Source organism: Eutrema salsugineum, unplaced genomic scaffold (genome assembly GCF_000478725.1).
Source record: "Eutrema salsugineum unplaced genomic scaffold, Eutsalg1_0 scaffold_4, whole genome shotgun sequence".
In the NCBI taxonomy this organism is placed as follows: domain Eukaryota; kingdom Viridiplantae; phylum Streptophyta; class Magnoliopsida; order Brassicales; family Brassicaceae; genus Eutrema; species Eutrema salsugineum.
In genome coordinates, this window is record NW_006256686.1 from 12,103,641 (window position 1) to 12,129,138 (window position 25,498).

Below are 25,498 nucleotides of genomic sequence, written 5' to 3' on the forward strand. Positions count from 1 at the left end.
TTGGTAGAGGCTTGAGCTCAACAGGGGGTGCATCAGCCTCATTCCAATCAGCCTTGAAGCTGCATTGCCTCGGAACAGCCCCCTTGGCTTTTTCTTTCTCGCGCGGTTTACCAGCAACCTCGGCATAAGATGTCGTGGCCATGATATCCCGAGGTGTCTTCCCAACAGTCTTGGACTCCCCGATGTCTGAAATGCCGAGGCCACTCTTCCCGAGCTCCAAAAACCTCGTTTCAGCATCAAGTTCTTTCGGTTAGTCGAGAAGACGCTTGTACACATCGCTTTCCTCGTTCAGGTACCCGTGCTCACTTTGTTCCCGAGTTAAGACCACTTGTAACGGGTCCTCTGCGTTTAACTCTGCTAGGAGCTCATCAGCTAGCTTCTCCATGGTTTCCACATAGAAAATTTGACCTCCAATGATCGGTTTCTTCATTATTTCCTTCACATCAAACTTCATGGTTTCGGAACCGATGTGCAGCTCGATCATGCCTCCTCTTACGTCTATGATCGCTCCTGCTGTCGCTAAGAACGGTCTCCCCAAGATGATGGGGTCAACAGGCTCCTCATCCATCTCAAGAACTATGAAATCTGTGGGGATCTCTATCTCACCGATTCTCAAAGGCAAATCCTCAAGTAAACCCACTGGTAATCTCACCGATCTATCAGCTAATACAAGGGAGATCTTGGCCGGCTTATAGCTTTTAAACCCCAATCTCTTGGCCACCATGTAGGGCATTAAGCTCACAGAAGCTCCTAGATCACACAAGCAACTTGAGAACTTCAAGTGACCTATGGCACACGGTAGAGTAAAGCTGCCCGGATCGGATAGCTTTCTTAGTATAGACCTCCTTTGAATGATGGCGCTGCATTTGTGACTCAATATCACCATACCTTGGAGATCCTTTGTCTTATTGAGAATAGCATCTTTAAGAAACTTTCCGAGCTGAGGTATAGCTAAGAAAGCATCGATGATGGGCAAGGTTATTTGCGTATTCTCCAAATGCTTCTCAAAGACCGCTTTAGCTTTATCTAGGACTTGCTTCTTGAAACGCTCTGGAAATGGTCAATTGGGCTGATAAGGTGGTGGTGGGACGTAGGGTTTCTCAAGCTCCGGTGTCTTCTCCACCTCTTTACCTTTGTCCTTGATCGGTTCTTCCTCCAAAATCTTTTCTGCTTGTGCATCATCTGAGGATGCCTCCCCACCAATTTGCTCATTGTCCTCAATGAGCTTTGGCTTAGGTGTTGGAGCTTGTAATTCTTTTCCACTCCTCAATGTGATGGCGTTCACATACTCCTTGGGGTTAGGCTCCGGTTTACCTGGTAAAGTCGGACCTCGTGAAGATGTTGCAGCTTGATTCTGCTTAAGCTCCCTGATATCCTGTTGTATTGTTGCGTTCTGGCTCTCAACTCGTTGCTGACCTTGTAACAGCTGCTGTAGAATCCCACAGACGTCAGAACCCATCTGATTTTGAGCCGTTCCCTGATTCTGTTGCGGATTACCCATCAGCTGCGGATTGAACCCTGGTGGAAACTTATGCTGCTGCGGCTGGCTGCTGAAGTTGGTGCTTTGACTCGGTTGATTCTGCTGACTGTAGTTCTGTTGGTGCCCTCCGAATTGTTGCTTGGGCTGAAAGCTATTTTGAAATGGAGCTTTTGGAGCATAGCTTTGTTGGTGTTGTTGAGCAGGGTAGACTTGGTCTTGAGGATTAGCTACATTTGGGTTTCGGTATGAGAGGTTTGGATTGTTCCCAAAGTTGTTAAACCTCTGATACCTTTGTTGGTTCCCTATGTAGTTAATCTCCTCTTGAGTTAGACCATCTTCATTGACATTATCAAAGCTTGGACCTTGCTCATCGAACTCGCCTACAAAGTGGATTGGCTTTTGTGTAGCCATGAGAACCTTGTCAAGCTTGCTTTGTAGCTCTCTTATATCCTTCTCCATTCTGTGTTCTTTTTTTTTTTTTTTGAACTGAATGTAAAATTTATTCAATCAAAAAAACGTTTTTACATCAAGTGCTGCATAGTTTAAAGAATTCAATATGCCTCTAACATAATTATTCTAAGCCCTTGTGTCAAACCAAAAAGAGAGACTATCCTCGTAGTCAAGGTTCCCTATGAGTCTGATCGAACTTAATCTATTCCGAACTGCTCTGTCAATTAGCTTCATTAACATTTGAGGAGGAGAGGGGTCTTCACCATGTCTCCTTGCATTTCTTTCTCTCCAAATGGCATGGATCGCGGCCTGCAGTGTATACTTGATGACGAAGTTGAAGATTTTCGTCTGAGTTCTGTCTTGGATGAGAATCATCGGTTCCTCCCATATTGTCGTGAATCTGGTCTTGAGTATGCCTTTGGCTAACGTCGTCCATACCTGAGATGAATATGTGCAGGTAAAGAACAAGTGGTGCATCGTCTCCAACGGATGTTGACATAAAGTGCAAACTGGAATAATATTCGCATTTCACTTCATCATTCTATCACCCGTGGCGAATCTGTTCTGCATTATAATCCAGTGGAGAAATGAGAACTTAGGTGTGGCATGCTTATACCAAACAGCTTCAGTCCAAGAACAGTTTAACTGAGGTGCACGAATGAGGACCCAAGTGGCTCTGGTATTGAACTTCGATTTGAAAGTGTCTGCACTGCACTTCCATTTGACTACATCAGCTTCCTCAAAGTTTGCAGTTTCTCTGGCCTTTACGATTTCCTCTTCTACTCGCTTTAGGAGCAGGACTCTGTGACGCCTGCGTCTATGACTTTTCAACACACACTCCACAGTTGAATTGATTGAAATACCCATATCAATACAACTATGAGTGCCTAAAAGATCCACCAATCTCCCGAGAGGCAACCAATGATCATGCCAAAAAGAGGTATCTCTTCCACTCCTGATTTCCATTTTGTAAAACTGTCTTGCCAGTGGCCTTAGTTTCAAGATCTTGCGCCACATCCAAGACCCCACATTTGGTTTTTCTTTAACAGACCAGAACGACTCTTTGGCGAGTAAGTTCATGTGTATCCACTGTGCCCATAATGAATCTCTGCATCCCAAAATCCTCCATATTAGTTTAAGTCCACAGACCTTGTTAACCTCCTTCATTGACCGCAAGCCCAGCCCTCCTTCTGGTTTTTCTTTGGTGACGACACTCCAAGCGAGTTTTGCTTTATGAGTATTCAACTCTGGACCAGACCACAGGAATGCTGAGCATAGTTTTTCAATCTCCTTTGTGCAAGAACTCGGTAACTGAAATGCAGCCAACCAAAAATTAGCAACACTCATAAGCACTGATTTGATCAGTTGAAGACGTCCTGCATATGATAAGGGCCGCACTGTCCATGAGCTGATTTTTGCCTTGATTTTCTCCAATAGAGGCAAATAATCATTAGATTTCATACTTCTCGTAAGCAGAGGAAGACCGAGATACTTTACAGGAAGCTGTCCTGCCGCAAAGGGAAACTCTGCAAGAATGGCTTTTTGACTTGCTTGAGAAACCCCAGCCATGTAAATAGTAGACTTCTCCAGACTAATTTTTAAACCTGAGTATCGGGCAAACTGATCAAACACCCGTATAATCCCATCAATAGATCGCTTCTTCCCATCTGTAAATACCATGATATCATCAGCAAAACACAAGTGTGTTAGCGTGATATTCTGACATTTCGGGTGGAAACCAATCTCCCTTCTCAGTGCAGCAGCATCGATTAACTTTGACAAAATATTCATACTCAGCACAAATAGATACGGTGACAAGGAACAGCCTTGACGAAGCCCCCATTCACTATGAAAATAGCCTGCTAATTCCCCATTCACTTGAACCGAGAAGGAAGCAGTGGATATGCAAAGATGTATCCAATGGATGAACGATGTAGGGAACTTTAATGCGGTGAGAATATTGACAATGAATGACCACTGGACTGAATCAAAGGCCTTAGAGATGTCAATATTTAAGGCACAACTAGCTGAGACAGAGTCCTTGTGATAGTCTTTGACTATTTCTGTTGCTAAGAGTAAGTTTTCCATCAATAGCCTGTTCTTAACAAATGCATACTGATTTGAAGCAATGATTCTCGGCATTAGATTCTTCAAACGGTTAGCTATCAGCTTGGATATAACCTTGTAAATAACATTACAACAAGAGATGGGCCTATAGTCTCTCATCTCTATTGCATCACCTTTCTTTGGAATGAGGGCTAATATAGTGGAATTGATACCTTTGGGAAGAAAGCCTTTCAGGAAGAAGGACTGCACAGCAATGGTGAAATCGGATCCAATAACAGGCCAAGCTGATCTGAAGAATTCACTTGTGTATCCATCTGGTCCAGGAGATTTATCTCCAGGCATCGAAAATAATACCTTCTGCACCTCTTCTTCTGTGACTTTTCGTTCCAGCAACCGACAATCACTATCACTACAACGAAAATCCAACAGTTGTTCCAGGCATTCTATAGAAGCACCCTCAAAGTCATCAGGCTTGTGAGTGAGGAACTCAGTAAAAAAACGAACAGCTTCTTTCTTAATGTCCTCTGATGTATCTACTTTACTTCCATCAGCACACTGAATCTCACGGATGCTGTTCTGCATTTCCCGAATCTTCACGGCATTATGAAACACTTTCGTATTTTGATCCCCAACTTTCAGCCAGTGAAGTTTGGATCTTTTTTTATAGAATTCCTCTTCCAGCGTCGCCACATGTTGCCATCGAAGGAAAGCTTCCGATTCTTTCTTTATATTCTCAGGAGACGGTTGATCCATAGTTTTATTTTGCTTCTCACAAAGATCCTGCAGCGCAAGCTTAGCTCGTTTAGGTAGGTTACCTAGTTTCGCTTTGCTTAGCTGTCGGAGCTTTGGCTTTAGCGACTTTAACTTCTTCCCCAACCGAAATAAAGCTGATGTGGAGTGGAATAGAGGCGCAGATGAAGTCCAGTGTTCCCCTATCAATGGTAAAAATTCCGGCATTTTCCCTATCGAATTCACAAACTTGAAAGGTCGTCGCTTTGATGTATCCGTCACGTCAATTCCTATTCTGCATCGGAGATGATCTGAACAACCCCCAGCTTCGAAGACAGAGTAAGTCTGAGAATATTGATGTAGCCACATATCGTTTACAAGGACTCTGTCTAACTTTTTACAGATTAGATCATTTTCCCTCTTATTGCACCATGTAAACAGAGGTCCGTGGCCTCCGAGATCAGTTAGAGAACAATGCCTCACCGTATCCTGTAAATCCCTCATACCTGAAGTAGCCCCTGATAAGCTATCAGAGTTTGAATGCTCCTCTCCATCTAAGATTTCGTTGAAATCTCACATTACAATTCAAGGTTTATCCTTAAACATTGGAGAGTCATGGTAATTTCTCAAATCTTCCCACAGAGTTTTCCTCCCCTCTTCTGTATTCAGGGCATAGATAAAACTGCAGAAGAACTCTTCTGTTGCTCCCTCCATCAAACCGAACAAGTGATAATTTCGTCACTTTTGAACACTAGAGTTAAACGAACCGTAGATCTCTAGAAAACCCAAATGCGACCTAAGTGATTGAATTCATAATTAGCCATGAATGACCACTCCTTCAAAACAGAATTTACGATACTCATGGCCTTATTTTCTTTGACTCTTGTTTCCAATAAACAACCAAAATGAACACCAGCCTCTCTCAACCGATTTCGAACTACGGAATGCTTAAATGTTTTGTTGAATCCCCGAACATTCCAAAAGCAGCTCGACATCTATTAATTTTGGTGGGGTGCTTTTTTAGCTGTAACTCCCAGGTTGTCCCTGTTTGCTACAACTGCAGGCTCTGCCAAGAATTTATGGCGGTTCTTTGAGTTTCTTGGTAATGATTGTCGTACCACAGTACCCTCAGGTACCTCTGCTTGTGATGTTTGCTCTTGAGTTTCAGCCACTGCTTCTATTGTTTCCAGATTCTGCAAACCTTCCTCTACTTCCGCAGATTCCACAATTTCGCCTTCCTCATCTTTATCACTAAGAATTGCAAAGGCTGATGCCAAAGCTATCTGATTCGGTTCTCCATTGAGATCCTTTGGCTTTGTTGGGCTTCGCCCTGCTTTTGCAGGTGAGACTCGAGTTCATACCTCTGGGTTTGCCTGATCTGTTTCTCCTCCACTTTGTGTCTGAACTATCTGAACTACTGCTGTTTCCCCAACCCCATCTGGTCTCTGGCCTGTAGGCTCTGATGTTGCAGCTATTGGACTGCTTACAATGTCTACTACAGGTTTATCCACCAGGGCTGTTACCGGTTCTCCCTTGTCTCCACCTTTTTTCATGTTAATCACACAAGCAGCTTCTAGATGACCCCGCTTCTCACATGTGTTGCATCTAGAAGGTAACCAGGGGTAAGAGAACTCCACCTCCGATTCCTGTCCCTGCTTTGTGAAGCTGATTTTATCTGGAAGTTCTTTAGTTAGGTCAGCGTTGACAAACACTTTTGATAGCTCAAAATTTGAGCAAGCAGCTGTCTCCTGATGCAGATGCTTTGGCTCGCCCACAGCACTGGTGATGAAGCTCAAACCTTTCCAAGAGAACATATCTATGGGGACGTTCCGGAGATGGACCCACAGAGGAACTGATTTAACTTCTGGTGTATCATGCTCAGAGAAAGGAGACCATTTAGACACCACCATGGGGATGTCAGCGATAATCCACATCCCTCTTCGAAGGATTCGAGCTCTCAACTGTGGAATCACAATCCGAAACCGCATTGTTGTGGGATTCACAACATTAACTTCAACTTTGTCTCCTTGAGACCAAATTTTGTTTACAATGACGTGCACTTTAGCGACATGGGGAGCCGCCGAGAGAAACCGACCAACCACAAGGTGATGGATTTTCAAATACTTCATCTGGCACTTCGACTGATCGATGACCATCTGAGGATTTGATTTCCACTGCGTATCGTTTCAGAACTTGCTTATTTTGAACTATCGAAGCAAAAGACATCGTCGATGGGCCAGAACCGTCTTTCAACTTTGCCGGAGACTGAGGACAAGATGAGGGGATACCCTTTTGCTCCCCCGGCGTTGCCATCATGGAGGCGGCCGCGCCGGAAAGCTCGCTTGCTCACGAAGAAACCCTAAAACCCTATCGCCTTTTTGATTGCCTTTCAGATCTAAACGCCGCGTTTCTTAGAGAGAGTTACACCTATCCATTCTGTGTTCTTTACTAGATCCCTCTGAACGGTTTGCCCTATCAAAATCTTCTCCATACGTGTCATTAGACATGGCGAGGTTACTAGTTCCATTGCCGTGTTGATCTCTTTCCCCAAAAAATTTCCGTTGGAGGCTGTATCTAGTTGGTTTCTGATCTTGGGGAGGGCACCTCGGTATAGAGTACTCAGGAGGGAGTCCTCCGAGAAGCCGTGGTGTGGGCATTGGTTGGTATAGCTCCTGAACCTTTCCCAAGCTTCACTAAAACTCTCGTTGTTGTGCTGAGTGAAACTGGAGATTTGGTTCCGTAGCTTGGCCGTGCGTGAAGTGGAGAAGAACTTTGATAAGAATGCCAGTTTACACTGCTCCCACGTTTGGATGGAACCCCTCGGGAGGTTCTTTTCCCATTGGTGAGCTTTGTCACCGAGGCTGAATGGGAACAGGCGTAGCTTGAAACTATCTTCTGACACGCCGTTTATCTTTGTCAGGTCGCAAACTCGATCAAATTGATCTAGATGCTCTAGAAGGTCCTCTCCGGGTAAACCGTGAAACTTGGAGTTCTGCACCATATTGAGCAGGGAAGCTTTAACTTCAAAGTTGTTGTTTTGGACAGGAGGTGCCTGAATCCCGGCTCTATATTGGTGCGCGTTTGCTCGGTCATTTTCTCCAACAAAGACTGGAGGAGGTTGTCTCTGAGCTGGTGGTGGAGGCGGAGGAACATGATGGGCTTGTTGCTCGTTTCTATTGGCTTGATGTTGGTTTTTCTAAGCAAGCCTTTCATTTCTTTGAGCCTGTTGTTGATTAACATAGGCCTGTTGCTCGTTCCTCTCGGCCTGTGCTTGATTAGCCTAAGCCTGTTGCCCGGCATCCTGAGCCTGTTGCTCGATCCTTTGCGGTTCTACCATTCCAAGCCTTTCAAAGTGCCGTTCTCTCTCGCGTGCTCTCCTTTCGATCCTGTTGATGTTGTTGTCGTAAGGGAGAGGTGGTTCTGTGCTGCGAGATCTGGTTTTCATGCACCTGAAAGCAAAGCCAGAACTTGTAAAAGAGTTAGTAAAACAAAAGAAAGGAAAGTCTTGATCTCAAGAACAAATAAGAGATTAATGCTCCCACAAGTTGGCAACGGCGCCAATTGATAACTAAGAGTTTTCACTCTTTGTAGAGGTTGTCAATCCCCTGTCTTGTAGTACAAGGGGTTATCAAACCAAACTTGTGGAGAGACACTAATCTATGTTACTTGTAATCTTAAGTCAAGATGATCGAGCAAGAGTTTTTTATGACTAATCTACTTAACAAGCAAATAAACATGAAAACGAAACAAACAGTGATATTTAGGCTAGATAAAGATGCAAATGATAATAAATAAGCAAGCAAATGATTGGATGATAATGATATATGATAAAAGCAGAAGCTTTTATATGATAAAAGCAGAAGCTTCCAAGCTAGACTAGAGAGTTAATGAATCAATAATATCAAGCGGTTTCATTTAACATGAACTCAGAGTAAGCTAAATCTCTCATGAATGTATTAGACATCTAAACTGATCCTCTTTCATACCAAAATATCTTTTGAGAAGCATGAATCAGTCAGCTTTAAGATCCAGTTCAATAAGTCATTTAAGAAGATCAAACTATCACTCTCGCGATGAAAGACTCTTAAACCTCTAACCGATTGGTTCAGACATTTCTACGAACACTTTTGATGCAAGATATGTCTAAGATCTGGACCACAAGTGATGTGCTTGGATCCAGCTTAGAGATCTCGTCGGTTAGAGAATGAAACATGCAAGACTAGACCCCTAAACTCACTAATCTATCATGAAAGCACCCTAATCTACCTATCTAAAGCCTATTAAATGGACTACTCACTGATCATAACGAGCTCACTAAGTCCTTTGAAAGACGTGTAGCTGGTCAGGATTAGGAGTTTGAAGCTGGTGAATAAAAGAAATAAAACAAGAACTAGATTTCTTACGTGAAAACGAGATATCAGATTAGGTTAATCAAGTTTCACAAAAGAGGCAAGTTCTTAAAGCTAAAACAGGCAGGAAAATGAGATAAGATCAAAGATGATTAGGTTTCTGGTCCTAAAATCTATTTATAGTGAAGGGTAAGTGTCGCAGGTCAGCCCGGAACAAACCGGGTACTGAACGCTCTTCTTGGGTCGTCAGGTTAACCAACGGTGTGTGGGAGAGTGAAGCCGAGGTCTTGATACCAAGGGGTGCACGTGAGCAAAGATCAAGATGAAGATCCCATGAAGAACATGCATAAACCCTAGTCTTCAATCCATCTTTACGTGCATTCTCCGAGTCAACTTGTTCTTGAATCTATGTTCGTGAAGCATCGTATGCATCGGCTGCCTTTTACCTTTAGCATTCTTCCGAAGTCTGGTCATTCATAGAGAGATCCCTTTGCTGCATTGAACCCGCTGGAACACTGATGAGATCATTTTTATCTCATAGCCTCTCCCTAGCCAAGCCAGCTTGTTTGAACATTGCATCATTTGATTCACCTGATAAAGCTTAATGAATGTAAAAGAGTTGAGAGAGAGAAGAACTTGTTGAGATTCCTTGTTGAGTTGATATACATCTGAGTATGGCTTTTGATAACACCGTATTTAGACCACTTTTATGGATCGTTTTAAAAAACTTTTTCTATGTTTTTAATTGCTTTTAAGTACTTTTATTATGTTTTTCTAGTATTTGTAGTTCCAAAACTCTTTTCAGGTAACTTAGGGAAAAGCTCAGAGTCAAACCGTCAGAAGTTCACCCCCGATTGAAGGTCTTCTTACCGTCTGATCCAGCTCAAATTTGGAGATCTTAAAGATGGAAGTATCAGCTTTCCAGCACACTTTACAGCTTGGCAATCCAACGGTTCAATCAAAAGATACGCAAAGAGCAAGATGTCCCGTAAACCAGCAGGCAAGCGTTTCCACCCGCGGCCAACAAGCCATTCCCCGCGGTCACAACCGCCCGACCGCGGCCAGCTAACTCCGACTTTGAAGGCCCATTTCTGAAGCCCGTATCATTTTCCCAGCCTCAATTCCGAAACCCTAGACACCAGAGAGTAGTGGAGACTATAAATACATGTCATTTAGGTCTTTTTAAGGAGAGAAGAATAGAGAAGAAGAGAGACGAAATACTTTACAGAAATTTTACTTTAAGCTTTGTTTTTAGGTTTTAGGGAGAGAGAGATCTGTCTCTTGAACCCTTGTTCTTTCTTTTTCAATTTCGGTTTCTATTCTACTTTTTAATACTATGTTTTTGATTTCGTTTATTATGTCTGAGTAGTTTTATTGTTGGGTCTAAGGGATTTTCGATGGGGATTTATATGTTCGGTGAGGATTCCATGAGCTTTTGAGCCGAATCTTAGAACTTTTTCTTCTGAATTCGTTTTTACTGCATGAGAGTAGCGTCATGAACTACAATCTGGTCCAGATGCTTGGTGACACGAAAGAGTTCATCCGATGTCAGATCTAGTTTGGGAGAGCAAAACAAACATAGGAGTGGAAACCTACCTATGGGAGATTTGTGAATGCTGACGAGTCTTCAACATAATGCATCTCTTCTTTTCCAGGGCCAGAGTGGAAACCTACTGGTCAGGGTTGAGAGAGATAGTTGTCTATGATCACGATAGTGGCGTATTCATACATCCGTGACTCCAGTTCGAAAAGTTTAAGCTAAGATCTTATCAAATTTACTCTCTAGCAATGTTTTGAATCGTTTGTACCCCTGAGAAAACTTCCCTGAACCCCAACGCCTCTTTTCTTATAGATTAACACCGATTTTCATTCAAGCTTTAATCTAGTGTCTTTACTCTTTCAATCGATTTTCACTTAGCAATTAGGTCTAGTTATTAGGTCATTTTAATTCCTGTAGTTTCTCTTTAAAATTCGTTTTTACATTTTAAACACACCACCAAAACCCTCACAAAACTCGCCTGGTTCTAGACTTCTTTACTTTATATTTCTTTCGAAGGCTTTTGCAGGAAAGATCTTCCTTCCCTGTGGATTCGATCCCTAAGTACTACAATCGATCAGCTGTGCACTTCCGGCTATTGATTTCATTTAGTGTAAAACTTGACACCCTCACGACACACCACATCAAGTTTTTGGCGCCGTTAGCGGGGAAAGCACGCGTTTTCTTTTCCACAAAACCCTAAGAAAGGTTGGTAAATCGACTCTAGAACACCTTTTCTACGTATTTTCGTTTTTTGTTCTTATTTGTTTCAGGTTATGAAGCAATGAACCATATGAAACGAAATTACTACTATGAGGGAGGTTTTTACAACACTCCTCAAGCCACTCGACGCCGAGAAGCACAATACGTTCGTAATCTCTCCTCAATGGGTCAGAATTCAATTCCGAACCACCACACAAGAGGACTTCGCAGCCACAACAAATCAATTCGCGAAAGTTTAGAGGAACAAGGATTCTACTGGGACCACGACCCTTATTCAACTTACAATGCCCACGGATATATCCATGATCCTCTATTTGATGAGGATATGTCGTCTGTCTCCCAAACCGAGATTGATGATATGCTTCAAGAGCTCAATGAATCTATGGATGATGGGTATTGGGTAGCTTGTGAAGTAGATGGAGAATCCTCCATCAAGTTTGTTAGAAAGAGGCCATCAAATGAAATTCCTTTGGATCATCACGTCATGGAAGCCAGCCATCAAGAAAAAGGAGAACCTATTTCCATCCCTTGTGACGATCTCGTCTCTACCGATTCGTTCAAGTGTTTTGGAGATGACATACAAGATCATAAGTCACTTCCTCTTGATGAACCAAAGCCTTTTTCTCCTTCAGCTCCTCACTATCTTGACTGTGAGACAGACCACGTGAAAGAGGAGACACTAATGGTGACATCAAAACCACCATTGGAGGCGCTTTCTAAGACGAAGGATCCCGAGAAGTTTGATGCCCCGTTCTCAATCAAGGGAGTGAAATTTCGTGATTCTCCTTGTGACATTGGACCTGATTTGAATCTTATACCAAAGGCCATTGCAGAGAATATAGGTATTTTGATTTTTCATCCCTCTAAGATTTATATTCACTATGGAGATTTTTCTGGTGCAGCTCTACTTGGTTCCAAACCAGAATTGCCTTTTCAAGGGAAAGGTTGTCTTGTTTCTACTGGTTCACATGCTATGCAGATGAGAAACAATGCAACGAAACCCTTGATACTTGGTACTTCGTTCCTAGCATCTGTTGGAACACTCATCAACTACTTGCATCAACATATGAGTTTCCTGAAGATCAACAAGAAAACCCCATACCCGGTGATTACTACAAGGAACTCTCATTGTATGATCATAGGCAGCATAGAAGATCCAATATTTGACCCTGGAGGAGCTACAAAGGATGTTGGATACGTTCTAGAAAGAAGAGCACCCAAAGAAAATGCCGGATTTACAAGTTTGAAAAACAAAGGTATTTTCTTATGCACACCTTTAACCAATGCTCATATGAGAGGTGATGCAGACTTAATTGAAGCAAGAGTTAAGTTTAAATGGCTCTCAAGACTCTTTTCCAAAGACTCTGCACAAGAAAAAAGAACTGGAGACAAGAAGCAATAGGATCTGAACATCTTTCCTAGGACATTCGGCACCGCGGTCGCATGTGCACTACCAGCGGCCAATCCATGTTTTTCCGCGGTCGCGACACTTGCACCCGCGGCCAAACCACCTTTCCCCGCGGTCGCGACACTTCCACCCGCGGAGAATGCTCTTTATACCGACCCTTGGACAGTTCAAGCCATGGCGACACCTCTCCAACCAATCTGTCCTCACCTTGGATGCTTAACCATCTCCACCACTTCAGATCATAAAGAATCATCTGTCCTTGTATCTTGCAACATAGTTCAATGTCATGAAGTGAGAGAGACCTTATTCACCTATCATACAAGCATCTAAGACGTTCTCCTATCACAAGTGGTGTTGAAGACTCATACCTCAAAGGAGCTCCTAGACTGATTTTTGATCCTGAAGGAGACTACAATCTCAAACTAAGGATAAAATTTCCAATTGGGAATGGAGTTATAAGGGATATACAAAGGAAAGACAAAGAGGAGCAAAGACGACTTGTCCCAATACATTACCTTTTAAGGACTAAGTCACGTCATACACCAAAGTCAAGTTAAACGACTTAAAACAAAAGCGCTTAATGGGAGGCAACCCATTTAGGTATTGTTTTCTTTAGGATTTTTCTTTCTTTTTCTATTGATCTTTTTTTTTCATAGTTTCAGGTGTTTCTTATAAAACAAAAAAAGCCAAAAAAATCAAAAAAACCCAAAAAAAACAAAAAGAAGGATGGTCCCTGACTGCTCGGCCCAGCAGGAACCAAGGAGAAGCAGAAACAGGCCGCGATATAAGCCCCCGCGGTCGCAGATGCTCTGACCGCGGGATACACATGATCGACCGCGGCCGCGTCTTCCTGACCGCGGCCGAGCACCGGTTTGCCGCGGTCGCGTGGCTCCTGACCGCGGCTAATGGTCGTTGAGATCAAACCCGACTCCAAATCACCCACTTCACCTCATTCCACCTCACCAATCCCCACTCCACCTCATTCATCACTTCCCACCACGTTCATCACCACCCATCACCTTCCCAAACCTCTTCGAATGAATCCGGTCCATCACCACCTGCATCCCAGATCCAGGTAAGTTTTCTTTGGCCTTACCAATTCGATTATCTATGCATTTTTTCTCATCCAATCTCGACTTGTTTCACACTGGGGACAGTATTATTTAAGTCTGTGGGAGGATTTCATCCCTTTCTAACCACTTTTCTTTCATGAGTCTTGCATTATCTACACTTTTTTCATTTTCCTTAAAGTTTTTCAAAATCGGTTTTCAAAACAAAATACGTTTTTAAAGGGAATGGTGAACATGAATCAATGATAGTTGACTGTGTGCTTTTATACTGTTCCTAGTGACATGGTCATTCATGATTTAGGACTAGACTAGGCGGTAGCTAACCACCTTTGAAACGAAGTACCCCAGAGGAATTTGAATGATTTCGATTTAGATGAAGGAATACACTAGCTCTGTTTTTTTTGGACTTAATTTGGACTCAATTTTCTCATTGAAGCATTAGACTAGGGAAACGAATCATACATTCAGGACTCTTTTACCCTTTTACCACTCTCTGTTGATCCTGAATGGCTAGTTCATCTTTAGCTAGTTCCCTACCTTAACCAGTCCTCTTTCAAACCACATGCACTCTTGTTTTATATTGTCTTATATGCAGACAAGTGCAAAAACATTGGAGAGAAAGAGGAACAACGCATTTTTCAGTCGCCAAGGATAGAGACCTGCGATTTGCCAGAAAAGTTCCCGGAAGGATTCAACACAAGAGGAAGCTCAGTTTGCCTTACAAAAATCTCAAATTTTGGCACAATCCCATCCTCTAGTCTCTCTCTCTTTAAAAGGCATTTTCTTTCCAAAAAAAAAAAAAAAATCCAAAAATAAGAAAAGAAAGGAAATAAAAGCCTTAGAGAGTCTAGAGAGGTCGAATTTTAAGTCCGAAGGCAACTGGAGTTCGATTTTATGGAGTTTTGGAGATCATTTTCTGATTCCCGGAAAGAATCTAAGTCTGGAGGAATAGCTGTTTACAACAAAGGAGGAAGGATTATGCAATAACATTTGGCAAGAAGAAGTGACTGAAAATTGCGGTCATCAACAGGTCCTTATCACTCTTGCAGTTTTGCATATTATCTTGCATCCTCGAGATTCATCAGGTAACCCGAAACACTTTAACTCCACCACTTAAACAGCCCTTTTAATGCCAAACGCCGTCTACCCTGGATGATGTCTTTAATGAGAACTCACTATTGAACTTAATGAATGTAGAGAGCTAGTTGACTGGAATCAAGATTTAGATTGTTTAAGTTTTGCCTGACGGAAAAAGTGGACTAGTATCTTTTGTGTATTGGTGAGAATTTTCTAGACTAAGTTGTGGATTGATACACTATCTTTGGTCCTAGTTTAGGAGTTCATGTCTCTGAGATTTGTGCATTCCCTATTTTTGTTTTCACTTAACCAGTTTAGGCTTTTGCTTTGTTTGAGGACAAACAAAGGTTTAAGTCTGGAGGAGTTGATAACACTGTATTTTGACCACTTTTATGGATCGTTTTGAAATACTTTTTCTATGTTTTTAATTGCTTTTAAGTACTTTTATTACGTTTTTCTAGTATTTGTAGTTCCTATTCCTAGACTCTTTTCAGGTAACTTTGGGAAAAGCTTAACAAAATGGATAGAAAACCAGATTTCAGCTCAGAGTCAAACCATCAGAAGTTCACCCCCGATTGAAGGCCTTCTCACCGTCTGTTCCAGCTCAAATTTGGAGATCTTAAAGATGGACATACCAGCTTTCCAGCACACTTTACAGCTTGGCAATCCAACGGTTCAATCAAAAGATACGCAAAGAGCAAGATGTCCCGTAAACCAGCCGGCAAGCGTTTCCACCCGCGGCCAACAAGTTATTCCCCGCGGTCACAACCACCGTGACCACGGCCAGCCACCCATTCCCCGCGGTCACAACCATCCCGACCGCGGCCAGCTAACTCCGACTTTGAAGGCCCATTTCTGAAGCCCGTATCATTTTGCCAGCCTCAATTCCGGAACCCTAGACACCAGAGAGTATTGGAGACTATAAATACATGTCATTTAGGTCGTTTTTAAAGAGAAGAAGATCACGACAGTGGCGTATTCATACGTCCGTGACTCCAGTTCAAAAAGTTTAAGCTATCTTATCAAATTTACTCTCTAGCAATGTTTTGAATCGTTCGTACCCCTGAGGAAAATTCCCTGAACCCCAGCGCCTCTTTTCTTATAGATTTACACCGATTTTAATTCAAGCTTTAATCTAGTTTCTTTACTCTTTCAATCGATTTTCACTTAGCAATTAGGTCTAGCCGTTTTTCTCGTCTTTACCCTTTTTCGTTAAGTTTAGTTATTAGGTCATTTTAATTCCCGTAGTTTCTCATTAAAATTCGTTTTTACGTTTTAAACACACCACCAAAAACCCTCACAAAACTCGCCTGGTTCTAGACTTTCTTACTTTATATTTCTTTCGAAGGGTTTTGCAGGAAAGATCCTCCTTCCCGGTGGATTTGATCCCTAAGTACTACAATCGATCAGCTGTTCACTTGCGGCTATTGATTTCATTTAGGGTAAAACTTGACACCCTCACGACACACCACATCAGTGCACGTCCAACACTTAGTCGTTTTCAGCTTGGTTTCTCTTGCATGCATGCCCCAATCTTGACATACCGAGGAGTTAGTACGAGGTCTAGTCAAGAGAGCTTTCAGGGTTGAGCCTCGGCCTAAGAAATGTCGAGGTAACAATGCTGAGGCTTGTAAAAACACTTAGCGCGTATCGCAACTCTTTGGGCTCGTACTGATCAACTCGTCTTCCGGAAGCAATAACGTTCACCACAGGACTCCAAATGCCTTGAAACCAGTTGCATAATCACAATAACTTTGGTGAAGAAACCATCGGAGATTGGGAAGTGGAAGGCTCCCCGGATTGCTCACCGCATTGGAATGACCGGAAAAATCAGCTTTTAGACCAATGTCTATTCCGGAGACAATATCTTCCAAACCGCTGTGCCGAATTGGACGACCTCAGGTGTTCCGGAAAGAGTATTCACAGACCTTGAATATTTATGAAGGCCCTGTAAGCTGATTCGAGCTGTAAGGGCATCGTCCCACGTAATCTTTGAAACCCATCTGATCGGCTTTTGGATGCATATGAGACAGGCATGTCTTCCGGAGGCAATATCTCCCTACTCACTGGTCCGAATTACGTTTTTCTAACTTTTCTGGGATCTTGGCTTGATTATCTCCAACTTTGATGAAGACCCCGTCAACTGATTCGGACTGGAAGATTCCCCGGATTTGAGATTTTTGAGGCGCGCGGGTGAAAATGGACTTTTGCCGATAAATGCTTCCCGCGGTAAGGAAAATGTCCGAGAAACATGTACCGCGGTAAGCTTTTTAGCCGATAAAAACTTCTCGCCTCGGCATAAAATTTAACCCGATGGAATTTTCACCCGGAAATGATTTTTAGCCGGTGAAGACCGCCCGATAGCGATTTTGGCTGATGTTCTGATCCAGCCAGTTCAGGTTTTCGCCGAAAAATTCTTCCAAGCGGTTTTCACCATTTTTGACCCTCTTCTTCACCGTTTCTACTCCTATTCTTCTTCTTGAGCTCCAAGTACCTGATAAAAGACTTCAAACCATGCAAAACTCTTTGGGACCTAATGCAAATCCTAAAGCCTACTTTGATGCCTAAAGACCTAAAATGAATGAGAAAACACATGATTTGGACTCTAAAATGCAGCATAAATGATGCAAAATATAGACATATCAATATATATTTTTTTTTGTTTTTTTTTTGTTGTTTTTTTTTGTTTTTAGTTTCTATATAGATATATAATTTTTTTTATGTTAATATATCTATACCAATTTTTTTATAAATATTTTTTTTATTAGTTAGATATATATAGATTTATATTTTTTTCGTTTTTTTTGTTTTTATATTAATTTATATATATGCATATATATTTTTATATAAAATAATATATATATATTTTTTTTTTGTTTTTTTTTTGTTTTTAAAAATGAACAAGAGAACGTACCTTAGACTCGATTCTGACCTGAAACTCGTAGGCATCGTTAAAGGTCCCCGGCAACGGCGCCAAAAACTTGATGTGCTCAGGTTTTAACCCTAGTTTTCTGCAAGTGCACAGATGTACGTTGTAGTACTTAGGGGTCAATCCACTGAAGACCAAGTAACTGCAATATGAGTTTACATGAGATGAGAACTGAGCTAAGATGAAAATATGGGTGTTTGTTTTGGGTTGTGAACAGTGACAAAAATAGAAAATAATAAACTTAAAAACTAGTAAACAATAAGATTAAATCAATACGAGAAGGTGTTGGGCGTTAGGGAATTCGCCGGGAATCATAGACTACCTAACAAGAGAATTAAACATAGAGTTTTCTATAGATATGTTCCTGAAATCAAACCCAGACTAATGTACTCTCGTAGTATTAATCAGAAATCCATTCACTCAGATTTACTAAACTCTCATTCAGTTCTCTAAGTGGCTAGACAAATTAGTTTGATAATTTCACAAAATGCTTTAGATCGACTCACGCCGTCTAAGAAAATTTGTTCATCTAAATAGGGTTAATCGATTCAACAACACTTTCGGTGAGTAAATCAACCTAATCGCAGTAGCTAGATGATCGATCCAAGCCACATAAACGAAATGCAAATTTAGATGAAGAACTCTAAAAATAAACCCTAATCTAAAAAACCAGAAATCAATCCATGAATCCCTTTGAAAAATCCCTTAAAACCCAACAAGGGAATTACTCAATCATAGTGTATAAAAACATCACAGAAGTATTGTAGTTTGCTGGAAATTAAATAAGAGAATGGTAAACAACGAAGAACAAAGATGAAGATGGAGATCGATGGTGGCTCTTTCGGCGACTCCTTCTTCTCTCGAAGACGGACACTCCGAGGCGTGTGGCTCTTCTCTGCTCTCTCTCCACGACTTGGTCATTAGAATGACCTAAAACGAGTATATATATAGCCTTCTAATTCGTTGGAAACGTCTAGGGTTTGAAGAATGAGTAGTGGGCTGGACTTGGGCTTGAATTAGATCACTTTCGGACGTCAACATTGTCTGGCCGCAGTCGCGGTGGTCCTGACCGCGGGGAATCATGGTCTGGCCGCGGTCGCGGCCTATGCTCTCCTTCGAGACTGCATTTTCTGTCTTTAGTGCATCAGGAATATATGAAGATCTAGCCGTTGGATTGTCTCCAAACCAATTGCATTAGAAAGCTCGTTGTCTCTTCTATGTTGTCTCAAATTTTGGGGATGATCAGACGGTGAAAAGGTCTCCATCGAGTACATAAGTCCAAGTTTCCTGAAAAGTCTTTTAAAACTCTAAAACATAGAAATCACTTAAAAACCATTAAAAACAGAGTTAAAACACTTGCATAAGATATTAAAACGATACATGAAATGGTCAAAATCCGGTGTTATCGGCGTGTTGCCAAAGCCTGAATAAGAATCATTATTATTGTTAGGGGGGGAAAGAGAATAAAAAGATAAGCATTTAAGTGTTGCCGCCTATACATGACAAATAAATGAACACATCCATATCTTTTAGTTTGTATTCTTCTAGATATTTTATCAGATTTTAATTAAATGTATGTCTTACAGATTTACACTCAGCTTCTTAAATTCATATCAACTAATATGCTTACGTCATATGTAACTTATATTGTCACTCAGATTCTATCAATCATGTAAATAACAATCATATGTATATAAAACAATATATACATTGATAACATTCATATTTCTCTCATAGTCATCTTTTACACGAAAATAACCCCCACCTATGTACATATCCAACTGTACCGTTATTTATCTGTGCGAATTTGCCCTCCTGTTGTCATCTATAACCAATACATTTCAATATCTATATGACTCGTTCAGGAATTTTAAGGAACTCTCCTACCCATATATTCGTCTATTTTTGCAATTGTTGCTAACACATGTATATCGCTAAACAGAAAAGATCATCCCGTTGAATCCACATGGATGCGTCCATGTTACAGACTGTTTCAATTCAGTGGGTATAAAGGTCAAAGTGCTGTCCGTCTTACTCGACGTTACCCTAATTTAGCCTTAACATCCCACAACTCACGTGTCTGAGAATTTTGAACTCCAAATACTTCTATTTCGCCTCCCAAATCCACTTTTGAGATTCACTAAACCTCAGCCAAAAAACTGCCAAACAATCATGACACATCATGCTTGGATATACCGAGATACATATCCTCTCTGCAAAAAACTAATCCCAACACTGTTGTCGATATAGAAACTCAACCAGACAGTGTTGGCTGCAACATGTTCAGATACATGATCTTGTCCTATGCAGCTTCTCGGCGTGCTTTCATGCATTCCCCACAAGTAATAATCATCTCCGGCAATTACCTGAATTGGCACACAAGGAGTTTCCTCATAGTTGCGGCGGGGATAGATGCGGAACACCAACAATTTCCTTTAGCATTCGGTGTCGTCGATGGCGACAATACAAGTTCCTGGAAATGGTTTCTATAAAAATTGGCTACCATTTTTGAGGACCGTCCCGAGTTGACTATCTTCTCCGCCAGATTCGATTTCACCTTACAGACTTTGTCATTGCAGTTTCCCTTGGCGGAGAAAGCAGTATGTATTCGTCAAGTCTTGCTAAACATCCAACAGAGCTACAGAAACCCCGAAATACCGGGCCTTGTGCAACGTGCTAGTTACGAGTACTCCAAATGTTGCTTTCTTGCCTGTTACAAGGAAATAAAGAAGATGAGTCCACATTGCACAGTACCTTAAGCAACTAGGGTTTGAACGGTGGAGTATGGCTTTTTCCAACGGCTTTTGTTTCGACGTTTATAGTGCAGAGGTTAACGATTTGTGACACCTGAAAAGGCAGAATTCCATCATGGATTTCCTCCACTACATTCACTGGCATGTCAGTAGCCAGTTCACATGGCGTTACGGCAAAGCAATGGAGCATCAGGGAGATGTAAGTCCTTACATAGAAGGTCTGATTTCAAAGAGAACACCTACTTTTGGTAGTTGGGGATTCCTTAAGGTCTCTGACTATTCTTGTGAAGTTTTCAACACAAATGGGGAGTCTTTTTTAGTCGATCTGGACCGTAAGTCATGTTCCTGTGTGGCTCTCTAGAAGATGTTAGTGCCATGTGAGCATAGCCTAGTCGCAGCCCAAAACCTGGGAATCTCTCCACTAACATTGGTAGGAAGCGTCTACAGCACCGCACAATGGTTGAAAACTTATTCGGAGAACTTGCAGCCGATATTTGAAGTTCAGGACAATGAAATAACCTATTCTGTTTACAATTGTTACCTCCGATGCAATGGCAACTTGTTGGTCGTCCAAAGCGACATCCTCATCTCCCTGTAAGTTAACATAATATCACTCATATTCATCTTAACTAAGCCGATTAAATCTTTTACTCTTCTTTTTATCAACTGGACAGCGATACACCGACAAAAACATTTGTTCAAATTGTTGTTGCAAAGGCCATTCTGTGCTGACCTGTTACCAGTGATCGCAGCCACTTACCCGATTATGCTGGCGAACTCGGATTACTGTTTTAATGCCCTTGTTTTTCACCTCTTGATACGTTCATAATTTGCATCATTTAGGTTGTATATTTCATTTCAAATCATATCTTATTTCATGCATTTTAGGTCTTTAGGGTTTGTTTTAGGACTTAGGAGTTGCATTAGGGCCAAAATTTCTGGGTAAAGACACATCTCAAAAATCGCGTTACCCGAAGGTCTTGCCGGTCGATTCAGCTGTCAAGTGCTTCATCAAAATTGGAAAGGATTGGATCATGGTTGCAGAGCAGTTGGAATCATATGATTTGGAGTCATGAGCAGAGAGTTAAGCTCGTCGGAAGGCACACCTGTCTCGCTGCCGTTTTAGATCGACCCGATGAGCTCCGAAGAATGCGAAGGACGATGCACTTCCAGACCGATTCAGTCTATACGGCCTTCATCAAGATCAGAGATATTTGAGTATTCTTTCCAGAACGTTTGAGATCATTCAATTTGGAGCTATGAGCAAAAAGATAACGTTTCTGGAATGGACGCATGTCTAGAAGCCTCTTTCTGACCGTGTCAATGCACTGCGAAGATGAGCCCTACAGAGAACCTTCCACTTCCCAAGCGCCGAAGGTTCCTTCACCAAAGTTGAAGATGTCTGAGTGTTATGTCCACTGAAGTTAAAATTTCACCATTTCGACCAGTATCTTGGGAGTTACTCTCCCACGAATGTGAAGTGGTCCAAGGAGACCTAAAGCCTGCGAGATGGTCTTGCGACTTGGTTAACTCGCAATGCCTGGAGATTAATGTCTGGGGGTTGAGCTGTGTATTGAGATGTGCGAGTAAGGTATCACTGGGTAAGGTCTAAGGTTCCCGAGCAAGAAAATACTAAGTCCACAACCGTGCGACTTGAGCATGCAAGTTGGCCAAGCTTGGAACTGAGCCGCATGAAGACTCGCAATTTACACCGAGTTGAGCATGCGACTTGGGAGTGATGGAGACCATCCTGCACATATCTCTGAAGACCTCTGCTACATGGTCGTGCGAGTTAAGGAGCAAAGAGAACTGAGCCGCATGAAGGTTCGCAAATCACACCGAGAGAGTAATGCAGCTGAGCTTACATGGGTTCTATCTCGTCCAAGCTTATTTCTTTGGCTGTGCGAGTTAGGCATGCAACTTGGGACTAAAGGAGGACCAAGTCGCACACATATTCTCCCCAGATTTCGTCTTGGTCATGCGAGTTGAAGAGGAAGAAGGCTGTTAGAGGTTTAAGTATTATTCATCATGGGAATGATTGTTTATATGCTTAAATGACAGATTAAACTGGTTCTTAATGCTTGTTGATTCATGTTTCACTAATGATGGTTAGGTTAGAAACTGTTTTAGCATAGAAGTTAATACCTTCATGAGAGGATTAGCTTAATTAATGATGTTTAAGTTGAATGGTTTCCTTGATCACATGATTCATTAGCTCACTAGTTTAGCACTAAAGGCACCCTAATCCACTATCATGTCTAAGACCTTTCTCATCATCATACATACATTCTCATCTCATTTAGCTTATTTACTTGCTTGTTTAAGTTGATCATTAGCTTTAATCCTTGTATTGAGTTCTTAGTTGTCATTAATAATCAAAACCTCACTCATTTGGCTTGAATTAAGAACTGATCCTGCATCTTAGTGTCTACACATGATGGATTGATACCCTTTGTACTGCAAAATGACAAAAGGGATTGATAACCCCTCATTTAGAGCCTTGAAAACTCTAAGTTATCAATTGGTGCCGTTGCCAAAGTGTGATAGCATTAAGATTGTGTCATTTCTTGAGATCAAGCATTTTCTTTTGTGTTTTCTAATTTCTTTCAAGTTCTGTTTGTGAGTTTCAGGTGCATGAACACCAGGTCCAGATCAAGAAGCTGTGGTCCACCTTTCCCCTTAAACGAAAACATTAATCTTTTGGTACCAAGGAGGAGAAGGGATAGGCATGGAAGACAGATTGATCAGGCTGATATGGAAGATCAAAGACACCATGTAGTTGACATTGAACAACCGGCTCAGGAGCAACAAGCTCAGGGTAATGGAGCTGGTAATGCAGCTGGTAATGGAGCTGGTCAAGGGTTACATCAGGGTAATGTTCATCAGGAACAGGTGCATCAACAGCTAGCTTATGTCCACCAGGGACAAGCTCCAGCTCATCAGCAGAGGCATCAGGCCAATTTCCAGCAAAGACAACAGGTGCACCAACATCAGCCCATTCAAAACCAGCAAAGGAGATATGAGCAGCCACATGTCTATGTTGGAGAAAATGACAGGGCAAATGCTCATCAGTATGGAGCTGGAATTCAAGCACCACCTGTGCAAAACAACAACTTTGAAGTGAAGGCATCCTTGTTGAATATGGTCCAGAACTCAAAGTTCCATGGATTGGCAATGGAAGATCCCTTGGAACACTTGGATCAATTTGATAAAGTGTGTGACTTGACAAAGATAAATGGAGTTTCTGAGGACAATTTCAAGCTCAGATTATTCCTCTTCAGTCTTGGTGACAAAGCTCACCAATGGGAGAAGAACCTCCCAAGAGGCTCCATTCAAACCTGGGAGCAATGCAAGCAGGCATTTCTATCCAAGTTCTTCTCCACCTCAAAAACAGCTAAAATGAGAAACCAAATCTCTAGCTTCACTCAACACAGCAATGAGAGTTTTGGTAAAGCATATGAGAGATTCAGGAGCTACACCAACCAATGCCCACACCATGGGTTTAGTGAGGCTTCACTTCTCAGCACACTTTATAGAGGGGCTCTTCCCAAGATTAGAAACCAACTTTATACTGCCTCCAATGAAAACTTTCTGGGAAAGGAGATTCATGCTGCTTTAGAGCTGGTTGAGAACTTAGCAATGAGCAATGATACATATGGAGAAGAGTTTGATAGAGCCAATAGGAGTGAGAGTTCAAGCAGGGATCAAAAGTATGGGAAAAAATTTAAAACACTTGGAAGCAAGTTGGACAAGGTGTTATTGGCCACTCAAAAGCCAATGCACTTTGTAGGAGAGTATGATGAACCTTCTCAAATCTTTGAGAACATCAGTGAAGAGGGTCTTACTCAAGAAGAGCTTAACTACATTAGGAATCAGAGGTTCCAAAGATATCAGTATGGCAATGCAAATCAGAACCTCTCTTACAGGAATCCCAATGTAGCAAACCCACAAGACCAAGTCTACCCTACTTCTGAAGCTCCACAGAACTTTGTTCCCAAGAACAACTTTCAAGGGTCTTTTCAACCCAAGAATCAGTTTGCTCAGAATCAGGGTTTTTGTCAGCAACAACTACCATTTCAGGGTTCTGGTTTCAGTTCACAGCAGCAGCAAAAGGCACCACCAGGGTTTGGTCCACCACAGTTCAAACAACAAGCGCCGGCTCAACATCAGTTTCAGCCAACACCGGTTCAGCAGCAGCCACAGATGGGGTCAGATATGGTTGGGATTCGGCAACAGCTGCTTCAGGGTCAACAGGTATTTGCAAGCCAGTATGCATCCATGCAGCAGGACATTAAGGAATTGAAGCAACACCAGGCCTCTAGCTCAAGGAACCAAGCCCAACTACCTGGAAAGCTTGAACCCAACCCCAAGGAATATGCTAAAGCCATTACACTGAGAAGTGGCAAAGAGCTACCTGGTATTGAGCACAACAATGTGATCATTGAGGACAATGATCAAACTGAGGGGGAGGCATCCTTAAAAGATGATCAAGTTGCTGAAAGACCAAGGAAAGAAAAGGGTAAGGAGGTGGAAAAGGAACCTGAACCAGAAAAGATATATGTCCCACCACCTCTATACCAACCCAAGCTCCCATTTCCAGGGAGATTCAAGAAGCAGCTTGTAGACAAGGCAAGAGTTGTATTTGAGAAGGCTCTCAATGAGACACCACTCACAATGCCTCTCATTGATGCATTTCTAATGATGCCAAAGATGGGTAAGTTTTTGAAAGATGCCATTCTGAACAAAACTAAAGAGCTTCAAGGCATGGTGGTATTGAGTCATGAATGCAGTGCCATCATTCAGATAAAGTCCATTCCAAGAAAGTTGACTGATCCAGGGAGTTTCACACTCCCTTGTGCCATTGGGCCTCTACTATTCTCTGGATGCCTCTGTGATCTGGGAGCATCTGTCAGCTTGATGCCATTC

General features: G+C 42.0%; 2 non-coding genes and 1 pseudogene across 2 annotated transcripts; 1 reads left to right on the forward strand and 2 right to left on the reverse strand.

The window, feature by feature from the left end:
* Positions 1-2,056: 2,056 nt before the first annotated feature.
* On the reverse strand, positions 2,057-6,882 carry LOC112084530 (annotated as a pseudogene).
* A 483-nt stretch (positions 6,883-7,365) lies between these two features.
* On the forward strand, positions 7,366-7,472 carry LOC112084780. Its single transcript, XR_002898440.1, has one exon. It is a non-coding gene; the product is annotated as a small nucleolar RNA R71 (small nucleolar RNA).
* A 16,496-nt stretch (positions 7,473-23,968) lies between these two features.
* On the reverse strand, positions 23,969-24,075 carry LOC112084791. Its single transcript, XR_002898451.1, has one exon. It is a non-coding gene; the product is annotated as a small nucleolar RNA R71 (small nucleolar RNA).
* Between the last annotated feature and the right edge of the window lie 1,423 nt (positions 24,076-25,498).